Below are 12150 nucleotides of genomic sequence, written 5' to 3'. Positions count from 1 at the left end.
TCGGAGCGGCTGCAGGACATTCAGAAAGGGGAAGGTGAGCAGCCAGAGATCGTGGTCCATATTGGTACTAACGACATAGGCAGGAAGAGAGATGAGGTCCTGCAAAGTGAATATAGGGAGTTAGGCAGAAGGTTAAAAAGCAGGACCTCTAGGGTTGTAATCTCAGGATTATTCCACGTGATAGTGAGGGTCGGAATAGGAGGATAAGGCAAATGAATGCGTTGCTGAAGACTGGCGAAGGCGGGAGGGCTTCAGCTACTTCGATCATTGGGATCTCTTCTGGTGCAGAGGTGACCTGTACAAGAAGGATGGGTTGCATCTGAACTGGAGGGGGACCAATATCCTTGCAGGGAGGTTTGCTAGTACTACTCAGGAGGGTTTAAACTAGTCTTGCAGGGGGTGGGATCTAAAGTAGTAATCTCTCAGATGAGATGGTTGAGGCAAATGTAGAGGTTAAAGCAAGCAAGTCCAGTAGGCAGGCTGGGCAGGGGCAGGACAGGGAGCGTGGAAGGTCTGGTAGGCTAAACTGCATTTACTTTAATGAAAGAAGCCTGACAGGTAAGGCAGATGAACTCAGAGCATGGATCGGTACATGGGATTGTGATATTGTAGCTATTACGGGAACGTGGTTGAGGGATGGACAGGAGTGGTAGCTCAATGTTCCGGGGTACCGAAGCTTTCGGCGTGACAGAGGTGGAGGTAAGAGATGAGGGAGAGTTGCACTATTGATTGGGGAGGACATCACGGCAGTACTTAGAGAGGATATCCGGGGGGGAATGTCCAGCGAGGACCTGTGGGTAGAAGTTAGAAATAAGAAAAGGGTGATCACTTTGATGGGATTATACGATAGGCCCCCCAATAGTCAGAGGGAAGTGGAGGAGCATATACGTAGGGAAATCACAGATAGGTGTAGGAATTATAGGGTTGTCATAGTAGGTGATTTTAAATTCCCTAATATTGACTGGGCTGCCTTCGTGCTAAGGGATCAGATGTGGAAGAATTTGTTAAATGTGTCCAGGATAGTTTTCTGAAGCAGTATATGGATGGCCCTACCAGAGAAGGGGCTACACTCGACCTCCCCTTAGGAAATGAGGCTGGGCAGGTGGTTGATGTGTCAGTGGGGGAGCACTTTGGGACCAGTGACCATAACTCTATTAGCTTCAAGATAGTTCTGGAAAAGGATAGGACTGGTCCTCAGGTTGAAGTCCTAAATTGGGGGAAGGCTAATTTCGATGGCATCAGACAGGAACTCTCAAAAGTTGAATGGGAGAGGCTGTTTGCAGGTAAGTGGGAGGCTTTTAAAAATGAGATAGGAAGAGTTTAGGGCAGGCATGTTCCTGTTAGATGGAAGGGCAAGCTGACAAGTTCAGGGAACCTTGGTTGACGAGTGATATTGAGGTATGGTCAGGACAAAGAAGGAGGCATATGTCAGGTATAGGCAGCTGGGATCGAGCGACTCACTCGAGGAGTACAGGGGATGTTGGAGTACACTTAAGAAGGAAATTAGGAGGGCGAAAAGGGGCCATGGGATTTCCCTGGCACATAAGATACAGGAGAATCCTAAAAGATTCTATAAGTATTTTAAGAGTAAAAGGGTAGCTAGGGAGAGAGTAGGTCCCCTTAAGGATCAGTGTGGCAATCTATGTGTGGAGCCACAGGAAATGGGCGAGGTCTTAAATGAATATTTCTCATCCGTATTTACCGTGGAGAAGGTCATGGAAGCTAGTGAGTTCAAGGGAAGGAACACTGATATCCTGGAGCATATCAACATTACAAAGGAGGAGGTGTTGGAGGTTTTGAAGTGCATTAAGGTGGATAAATCCCCAGGGCCTGACCAGGTGTATCCTAGGATGCTATGGGAAGCAAGGGAGGAGATTGCTGGGGCCCTGGCAGAGATTTTTGTGTCATCGTTAGCCACGGGTGAGGTACCGGGAGACAGGAGGATAGCTAATGTTGTGCCTTTATTAAGAAGGGCAGAAGGGATAAGCTAGGAAACTACAGGCCGGTGAGTCTTACATCAGTGGTGGGAAGGTTATTGGAAGGCATTCTGAGAGACAGAATTTATATGCTTCTGGAAAGGCATGGTCTGATTAGCGATAGTCAACATGGCTTTGTGCGTGGGAAATCATGTCTCACGAATTTGATTGAGTTTTTCAAGGAAGTAACCAAGAGGATTGACGAGGGCAGGGCGATGGATGTTGTCTACATGGACTTTAGCAAGGCCTTTGACAAGGTCCCACTTGGTAGGCTGGTCCAGAAGGTTCGAACAAATGGGATCCAGGATGAGCTAGCAAATTGGATGCAAAATTGGCTTGGTGATAGGAGGCAGAGTGTGGTAGTGGACGGTTGTTTTTCAGATTGGAGGCCGGTGACCAGTGGTGTGCCGCAGGGATCGGTGCTGGACCCCCTGTTGTTTTTCATATATATTAATGACTTGGATGTGAATGTAAGGGGCATGATTAGTAAGTTTGCAGAAGACACCGAAATTGGTGGTATAGTGGACAGTGAAGAAGGTTGTCTAAGGTTACAACAGGATATAGATCAACTGGGAAAGTGGACAAGGGCTTGGCAAATGGAATTTAATGCAGACAAGTGTGAAGTGATGCATTTTGTGAAGTTAAGCCAGGGCAGGACATATACAGTGAATGGCAGGGCTCTGGGGAGTGTTGTTGAGCAGAGAGACCTTGGTGTGCAAGTACATAGTTCCCTGAAAGTGGCAACACAGGTAGACAGGGTGGTGAAGAGGGCGTATGGCATGCTTGCCTTCATTAGCCGAGGCATTGAGTACAGGAGTTAGAACGTCATGTTACAGTTATGCATAACGTTGGTTAGGCCATATTTGGAGTACTGTGTGCAGTTCTGGTTGCCGCATTACAGGAAAGATGTGATTAAGCTAGAAAGGGTGCAGAAAAGAATCACAAGGATGTTGCCTGGTTTGGAGGGCTTGAGTTATCAAGAGAGATTGGACAGGCTGGGTCTGTTTTCCCTGGAGCGAAGGAGGCTGAGAGGAGACATGATAGAGGTATATAAAATTATGAGAGGCATAGATAGCATAGATAGCCAGAGTCTGTTTCCCATAGGAGGGGTGACGAAAATTAGAGGGCATAGATTTAAGGTGAGAGGGAGGAGGTTTAAAGGGGATCAAAGGGGTAAATTTTTCACATAAAGAATCGTGGGTATCTGGAATGAGCTGCCTGAGGAGGTGGTGGAGGCAGGAACAGTAGTGACAATTAAGAGGCATCTGGACAGGTACTTGAATGAGCAAGGCATAGAGGGATATGAAATTAATGCAGGCAGGTGGGATTAGTATAGATAGGCATTATGGTCGACATGGATGCGGTGGGCCGAAGGACCTGTTTCTATGCTGTACGACTCTATGACTATTTGAGAATCTGAAGATCCGCTTGGGGAAAGCGAATCAGAGCAGAATGAAGGGTGAACTGTCCGACTGACCAGAAGAGGTGAAGACACAGCTCAGTCAGCACATTCCCCTGGTTTATGATGCTGGAATATTTCTCACACAGAAATTATTCAACCCAATGACAAACATTCTTACAGCTGATAATTTATACGACTGATTTAAGGACTGTCTCTCATGTGGTCACCGAGTGACGGTGAAAAGATATTAAACTTTGTTCTATTCAGTCCAGCTGCGATGAACTTTGAATGTTTCCACCTTTTATAAACATTATTTGAAGGGTCTCGGTAACAGTATTCAGTGTTGATGAGAGTGGGGTCTGGGTGAGCAGCTGCTGAGTGTGACAGGGTCAGGACTGGATGCAGGAAGTTCTCTGACAGTCTCTCTCTCTCTCTCTCTCTCTCTCTCTGATGGGTTTGAGTTGATTTACAACTGGCAGCTGTTGGTGTTTCGATAAATGAAGGAAGTTCTCTAACCATTTTTTGGACAGACAGTGTAGCATAAGAGTGTAAAGGGTTAATGCTGAAGACAGTGGGATCAACCCCTCCCACTGTCAGAGTGATGATGTAACAGTCACATGACATGAGGTTTGGGAGAAGAGAGAGCAGCACCAAGGATGCCAGCTTAGGAGGCTTGATGAGTGTGTATATAGTAAAGTGTAAATTAGAAAAGAGTTATTAGTTCTTTCAGCAGGAAATGTGTCCAGAAAATATTGAGAAACTCACAATTTTATTATTCAGGAGTTGGAACACAGATATTAATTCCAAGTGACAGTTCTGGGTTCATTTCACAATAAAAGTAGTGAATAATATTGCTCACTGATTGAAATCCCCCAGTGAGGAGACAGTTAAACAGGTGATCTGTTGGGGCATCCTTCAATCCAAGGTTTCGGCAGCATTTAATCTCCCTTTTTGGTGAAATTCCCTGTTATTTGCAACCTTTTTATCCAGCTTTGATGGGCAAGTGAAAAAACTGAAAAAAGTAAACAGTTCCATCCTTTCTTTTCTTCCTTCTTCCCTTCTTTCTATCAGTCTCTCTTTTCTGTCCCAGATCAATATAATGATGAGAATCCCAATTTAATCAGTTGTTTCTGGTGTTTTATCCATTCCAATTAAAATTCAACATTCCAGTCAAATCTAGGTGTTATTCCACAGTGTCTCTCCATGTGTTTTATTCTGTTGTATTCTCTCATAGTCTGTTTGATGATCAATGTTACATCTCACTCTCTGTTCTGGTGAAGATCAGAAGCAGTAATATCTGTTTACGCCACCTGACAAGTCGGCTGAGGCTGTGTCTCTCTGATCATGTGGAGTTAAAGCAATTCTTCCAGTCAGTTCAGTCGTCATTTCATGAGAAATTAGAAGTCATCATGACTTCGTCAGTGACCTAATGGTTCAGATGTCTGAGTGATGTTAATCATGGTGTGATCAAATGGTTGTATGTTCCAGTCTTTCCGTGGTGAGTTTTCACACTGAGTAGAAACGTGTTGGACATGGTCTGGAATGTTTCACAACGCTCCATTCCAAACAGGCCATGACCTGATGTGATGGAAATTTCATTCACTTACAGAAGCTACATTTCCATCATTGCACATCTGGCTGCACAGTCAGGATCTGAGCTGAAGGTGACCATTACGCCAAAACAGTTGACAAGGTGGCGGAGAGGTTAACATGATGGATTGCTAATCCATTGTGCTTCGCGCGCGTGGGTTCAAATCCCATCCTTGTTGTCAGTTTATGAACTGTCTAGTGCATTGTTGTTTCCAGGGGGGGAAATTTTGTGTTAAGTCGGCCTGGAAACCTGTTCTTGTCAATATCGAGAAGGTGATTCCAGAATTGTTTATACTTTATTAAAATTGAGACAGACAATTGGAATTCTTCACCCAAATTGGACTGGAATGAAGATCAAATTGGGATCACGAAAAGGAGGAAGATTTTTCCCTCCCTCCCTTCCTTCCATCTTTACTTTCTCTGGATTTACACCAAATGAAAGACTAACGGGAAAAGCAAACGGCGAGGGAGCAGAAGCAGAACATTATCCTTTGGCAAGAAATTTATTTTCAAATCTTCTTGATAGATTAAGTGAGTGAGCAATGCTTTGGCAGATGGAGTTTAAAATGAGGGGTCATCTAGTACCTACCAAAGATAGATCAGAGTGTTTTTTATAAATGGTGAGATGTTAGAAACTGGAGAAGCAGAGACCCGAGTGCTGAATCACTAAAAGCTAGTGGACTGGTAGAAAATAATGTGAAAGGCTAATGGAATCTGAAGATTGGAACTCATGTTGTAGTTATATAAAGCTCTGTGCTCCTGAAGTAAATGTCCCAGCCTGAATTGTGGGAAATCTTTGGAGAGTGATTTGGTTTTTATTCATTCTTGGGCGCGAGTATCGCTGATAAGTCTAGCATTTATTACCCATCCCTAATTGCCCTTGAGAATGTAGTGGTGAGCTGCCTTCTTGAACCACTGCAGTCCATATGGTGTAGGAACACCCACAGTGCTGTTGGGGAGGGAGTTCCAGGATTGTGACCCAACAATAGCGACGAAATGGCGATATAGTTCCATGTCAGGATGGTGAGTGACTTGTAGGGGAACCTGCAGGTAGTGAGTTCCCATGCATCTGCTGCCCTTGTCCTTCAAGGTGGTAGTGGTCACGGGCTTGGAAGGTGCTGTTGAAGGATACTTGGCAAGTTACTGCAGTTCATATGGAGATGGTACACACTGCAGCCACTGTGTACTGGTTGTGGAGGAAGTGAATGTTTAAGGTGGTGGGTTAGGTTCTGATCAAATGGGATGCTTTGTCCTGGATGGTGTTGAGCTTCTTGAGTGTTGTTGAGTGAGGTGCATTCCATCACACTCCTGACTTGTGCCTTGTAGATTGTGGACAGGTTTTGGTGTATCAGGAGGTGAGATACTTGCTGCAGAATTCCCAATCTCTGACCTACGCTTATGGCCGCAGCATAGATGTGACTGGTCCAGTTTAGTTTCTGGTCAATGGTAACCCCCAAGATGTTTATGGTGAGGGATTCAGCGATGGTAATGCTGCTGAATATCAAAAGGTGGATGGTTTGATTTTCTCTCATTAGAGATATTCACTGCTTAGCACTTGTGTGGCCAGAAGGTTGCTTGTCACTTATCAGCTGAGAATGTTGTATAGGTCTTGCTGCTTGTGGGCACAGACTGCTTCAGTATCTGAGGAATTGTGAATCAGCAGGGAACATTCCCGCTTCTGACTCTTCTGAGTCAACAATGAAACAGCTGAGGATGTCTGGACCTAGGACACTACCCTGAGAAACTCCTGAGGCAATGTCCTGGGCTGAGATGATTGGCCTCCACTAACCACAACTATCTTGCTTTGTGCGAGGTACGACTCCACCAAGTGGAGAGATTTCCCCCGATTCCAATTGACTTCAATTTTGCTCGGGATCCTTGATGCCACACTCACTCAAGGGCAATCACTCTCACCTCTCCTCTGGAACTCCACTCATTCGTCTCTGTTTGAACCAATCTGCAATGAGGTTATAAGAACAGAAGAACAGAAGAAATAGTAGCAGGAGTAGGCCATTTTGCCCCTTGAGCCTGCTCCGCCATTCAATAGGATCATGGCTGACCTGATCATGGCCTCACTCCCACTTTCTTCCTGCTCCCCATAACCCTTGACTTCCTGGTAGATAAAAGTCTGTCGAACTCAGTCTTGAAGACATTCAATGATCCAGCCTCTATTGCTCTCTGCGCTAGAGAATTCCAAAGATTAATGAATCTCTGAGAGAAGAAATTCGGCCTCATTTCCTTCTTAAATGGAAAACCCCTAATTCTGAAACCGTGTCCCTGAGGTCTAGATTCCACCATGAGGGGAAACATCCTCTCAGCATCTACCCCGTCAAGCCCCCTCAGAATTTTATATGTCTCAATACGATCACCTATCATTTTTTCTCAGTTCCAATGAGTACAGGTCCAGCCTGCTCAACTCTCCTCATAAGACAACCCCTTCATCACAGGAATCAATCCAGTGAACCTTCTCTGAACTGCCTCCACTGCAAGGATATCCCTCCTTAAATAAGGAAACCAAAACTGTACACGGTACTCTAGGTGTGTTTTCACCAACACCCCTGTACATTTGCAGCAAGACTTCTCTACTTTTGTCCTCCATTCCCTTGAAATAAAAGGTAACATTCCATTTGCCTTCCTAATTATTTGCTCTACCTGCATGCCAACTTTTAGTGATTCATGTACAAGGACACCCAGATCCTTCTGCACCGTAGCATTCTGTAGTCTCTTGCAATTTAAGTAATATTTTTCTTTTCCATTCTTCCTACCAAAGTGGATAACCTCACATTTTCCCACATTATACTCTACCTGCTAGTATTTGCTTGGAGCTGAGAGACCGTGGCAGAACCTAAACTGAGCATCGATGATCAGATTATTGCTAAGTGTGCGGTGCTTGATCGCACTGTTGATGACATCTTCCATCACTTTGCTGATGATTGATAGTAGACTGATGGGGCAGCAATTGGTCAGATTGCATTTGTCCTGATTTATTTTATGGAGAGGGCACACTTGGGCAATTTTCCACATTGTCCAGTAGATGCCTGTGTTGTAGCTCTACTGGAACAGCTTGGCTGAGAGTGCAGCTAGTTCTGGAGCACAAGTCTTCAGTACTAGAACCGGAATGTTGTTAGGGCCCATAGTTTTTGCTGTATCGAGTGCCTTCATCTGTTTCTTGCTATCATGTGGAGTGAATCGAATTGGCTGAAGACTGGAAACTGTGATGCTGGGGACCTCAGGAGGCCGAGATGAATCATCCACTGAGCAATTTCTGACAGAAGATTGTTAGAAATGCTTCAGCTTTGGCTCCAGCATCATTGAGGATGGGGATGTTTTTGGAGCCTCCTCATCTCATCTGTCCACCATCATTCATGACTGGATGTGGTAGGACTAAGCACCTGTGATCTGATCGTGAGGGAGATATCCTTGCATGGAGTGGTGGGATCTGTGGAGAGTGATCCTGACGAGTGTGTGTAAACCTGGAATGGAAGCTTTCTGTGGAGGTACAGGAGTAGGCCATTCAGACCCAGTATTTTATAAAGGTTTATCATAACTTATTTGCTTTTACTCTATGTCTCTATTAATAAAGCCAAGTGTCCTGTTTTCTCTTAGCAGCCTTTTCAAACCTTCTAAGATTGGTGTACATTGTCTCTTTGTTCTTGCACCCACTTTAGAATTGTAACATTTCATTTAGATGGCCTCTCCTTATTCTTCCTCCCAAATTGTATCACTTCACAATTCTCTGTGTAAATTTTATCTGCCATTTGAAAGCCCATTTTCCAGATTTTTTTTTTAAGCTCCCCTCAAGTGTGTTACTATCACTGGCACAGGATGAAATTCCCGAGCATTCTTTGATGCTATCTCCATGGAAAGAGCAATCTGACACGCTAGCTCAAATGTCGGATTTTGTGTGTTTCGTATCTTTTCTCATTCACCAATATAAGCACAAATCTGTCTCATAATGTACCGTCTAAGAATGTGCCAAAGCTGCAATGCAGTGATAAATTCTTCAGTGTCACAATGTACTCACCAACTGATTCACTACTTTTCTGCTTTCTGGTTCCAAATTTCTAGCTTGCCGTGATCTCTAGTGGCTTAGGGTTGAAATGTTCCTCTAACTTGGTGATGATTGTTTTGAATGGCACATCTTTTGCCTTGATGGGAGCAGGAAGCTTTGTCAGCTGGTCATACACTTCCAGGCTAATTTCCATTAGCAAAATTGCTTTCTTGCCCTCAAGAATTGCTTTATTCAGAGTCCTGACCTCTATATTTTCATCTTCACATTCCAATATGTTATTAGCTCTGAAAAACATTTCAATTCTTTCAATATATGAACTGAATGGTTCTCGAGCCCTCTCATAAGTTCCGAGCCATGTATCCCATGGGTGTAGCCATATTTTCCAAAAATATCACTTTGAATCGGATGCACACTGAGACCCTGCGGCATCTCATTCAACTGAGGAGACAGTCTGTGGCCCAGGCTTCACATAATCCACCCAAAATCTCCATCATCCGAACAGGTAGCTCACCAGGAGCTGGCTGATCTTGTTCACTGCCGTCCCTGCTGCTGTTTGCTGCCAATATTTTCGGACTTTTATCTCATCCTCATCACCATTTTCTCTGATATATTCAGGGGGCATCAGCAGAGAAAATGTACACCAAGTGTGGGAAGTGCAAGGAATTGTTAATTTACATCATAACCTCATGAACATAATATACAAATACATTACATGTGTGAATCACATCTTGATCACTATTACCTTTATACCAGATGTGTCTGAATAAATGGAACCCCGTCAGAATAAACACTGTCACCTTTCAATGTTTAGCGGAGAGGTTTGACGGCCTGGTGTGTGTGATTCCCACATTAATGTGTTTGTACAAAGTTCGGAGAAAGACGGAGATATGAATAATTTGTTGGGAAATCTTTAAGCATATCTCCATGTCTCTCACGCACAAAGAACTGCAAACACATGGATTCAGAAAGAACCTGAGTGCAAAATCAACAGAAAAAAACACAGCCAGAGAGACTTGCAGTAACCTGTAGCTCAGGGAAAGTACATGATGTTATGGAAGGGACTTTGAATTTTTTTTTTGTGAATTTTATTTTGTTGAGGAAATTATAATCAAACTGAATAAATGTAAGACCAGTTATTTTTCAAGAGGGCACTGAAAGTATTAATTTGACAACTATGTTGACAAGTTGTCACAACTCAAGATAAATGTAGAACAGAAGCCCTGGTAACGGGGAAATGCGGACAGAGAAGTCAGTCGTGCCTCTTGATTGGACAAGCCCGGCAGCAGCAGCGCGCACCAAAGAGGGCAGAAAAATCGCAAGCTTTTGTTTGGAGCAGTCATTGTGTTTTACCTTCTGGAGTGAGCAGCTGATAAAGTTAGCCAGAAGAAGTGTCAAGGAATGAGAGAAGACCGCAACCCACCTTGTTTTGCAGCAAATCTTGAAAAGACTCTGAGAAGTTCACTGTGTCAATTCGTCTCATATTCTGTCTTTGAAGAAAGCCTGCTAAAATTAATTCTCAACCCCGCCTCTAAATAAACTCTTTTAAAAGAACCGAGTGACCTGTGTACATGTGCTCGGAAATTAGACTGCATGTCAATTTTGGAACAGCATATCTCATCTGCTGTTTTCTTCAGAAATGAGCAAGTAATCAGTCCAAGTGTTTTTTTTGTCTTTAACAGAGCCCTGAATTGTATAGAAAAATCCCTTTTTTTTCAGTATGTGTGTGTGCGTGTGTTCAGCTGAGGTAAGAAAGGGACTTTAAATGTTGGTTAAGGTAAAAAGGGAACTTTTAAAATTTCCACCTGTGTGTTTATGCTTTACTTCATGATTAGTTAAAACTTGTTCTATAAGAAACTGATAATTTTGTTGTTCATTAAGTGTCTCCTATTCTGGGAAAAATAGAGCATATGATTGACTGTATCAGTAAGTGTGAAAAGTTAAAATTTTTGTTGTGATCTGTGGAGAAGTGGGATGAGAATAAATAGTAACCACCTCAGATTTCAATTGCAACCGCACTTGTGATCTGGCTCTGTAGCTTAGTTGGTTAAAGTACCTGTCTTGTAGACTGAAGATCCTGGGTTCGATTCCCAGCGGAGCCTTATTTCATATTTGCAATATGCTTGAGAAGTTTCCGTATCAACTTTTATGTCTGTGTCTTGTGAACTTTAACATTTGAATTCAAATTGCATGATGAATTTCATTCACAGGAGAAAACAGCCTTTGTGAAGGATGTTAGTTTGGAATGGCTCTTCCCCCTCGTTCAGAAATTCAGTGCTGATACTTCAAAGGCAACTTCTTTGATACAAATTTGTTCACAGTTGCATTCGACCTGGAAAAAAAGCTCGACCCTAATCTCACTGAAGGAAAGTGTGACCGTGTTGTCTGTTTCAAAGTGTGTGTGTCATTATGTGTTGCTTGTAACTGAGACTGGGACACGACACAAGTGGGAGGGTTGATCTGAGGTTTGGAATATTTCTCAGTCAGGAACAAGAAAAATCAAAGGAACCAAATAAGAAAACCATTGTCTCATGTGGTTACCGAGAAACTGTGAGAAGATATTAAACTTTGTTCTATTCAAAACAGCTGTGAACTTTGACCTTTCCTGCCTTTTCTCAACAGTATTTGAAGTGTCTCGGTAACAATGTTCAGTGTTGAGGAGAGTGGGGTCTGGGCGAGCAGCTGCTGAGTGTGACAGGGTCAGGACTGGATGCAGGAAGTTCTCTGACAGTCTCTCTCTCTCGCTGATGGGTTTGAGTTGATTTTCAACTGGGAGCAGCTGGTTTTTCGATAAATGAAGGAAGTACCCTCTCACCATTTTTTTCTGACTGACAGTGTAGGATAAGGGTGTAAAGGGTTAATGCTGAAGACAGTGGGATCAACCCCTCCCACTGTCAGAGTGATGATGTAACAGTCAAATGAGACGAGATTTGGGAGAAGAGAGAGCAGCACCAAGGATGCTAGCTTAGGAGGCTTGATGAGTGTGTATACAGTATTGTGTAAATTAGAAAATAGTTCTTAGTTCTTTCAGCTGGAAGTGTGTCCAGAAAATATTGATAAAGTCACACTTTTATAATTCAGGAGTCGGAACACAGATATTAACTCCAAGTGACAGTTCTGGGTTCATTTAACAAACGTAGAGAATAATATTACTCACTGCTTGAAATCCCCCA

General features: G+C 43.4%; 2 non-coding genes across 2 annotated transcripts; both read left to right on the top strand.

Annotated features, from left to right (window-relative positions):
* Positions 1-5065: 5065 nt before the first annotated feature.
* Positions 5066-5147, top strand: trnas-gcu (transfer RNA serine (anticodon GCU)). The gene has a single exon. It is a non-coding gene; the product is annotated as a tRNA-Ser (tRNA).
* A 5858-nt stretch (positions 5148-11005) lies between these two features.
* trnat-ugu (transfer RNA threonine (anticodon UGU)) lies at positions 11006-11079 on the top strand. The gene has a single exon. It is a non-coding gene; the product is annotated as a tRNA-Thr (tRNA).
* The last annotated feature ends 1071 nt before the right edge of the window (positions 11080-12150 follow it).

This window comes from Heterodontus francisci, unplaced genomic scaffold, assembly GCF_036365525.1.
Source record: "Heterodontus francisci isolate sHetFra1 unplaced genomic scaffold, sHetFra1.hap1 HAP1_SCAFFOLD_43, whole genome shotgun sequence".
Lineage (NCBI taxonomy): Eukaryota > Metazoa > Chordata > Chondrichthyes > Heterodontiformes > Heterodontidae > Heterodontus > Heterodontus francisci.
Note: the sequence above shows the minus strand (reverse complement) of the source record. Positions and strands in the feature narration are given on the sequence as shown.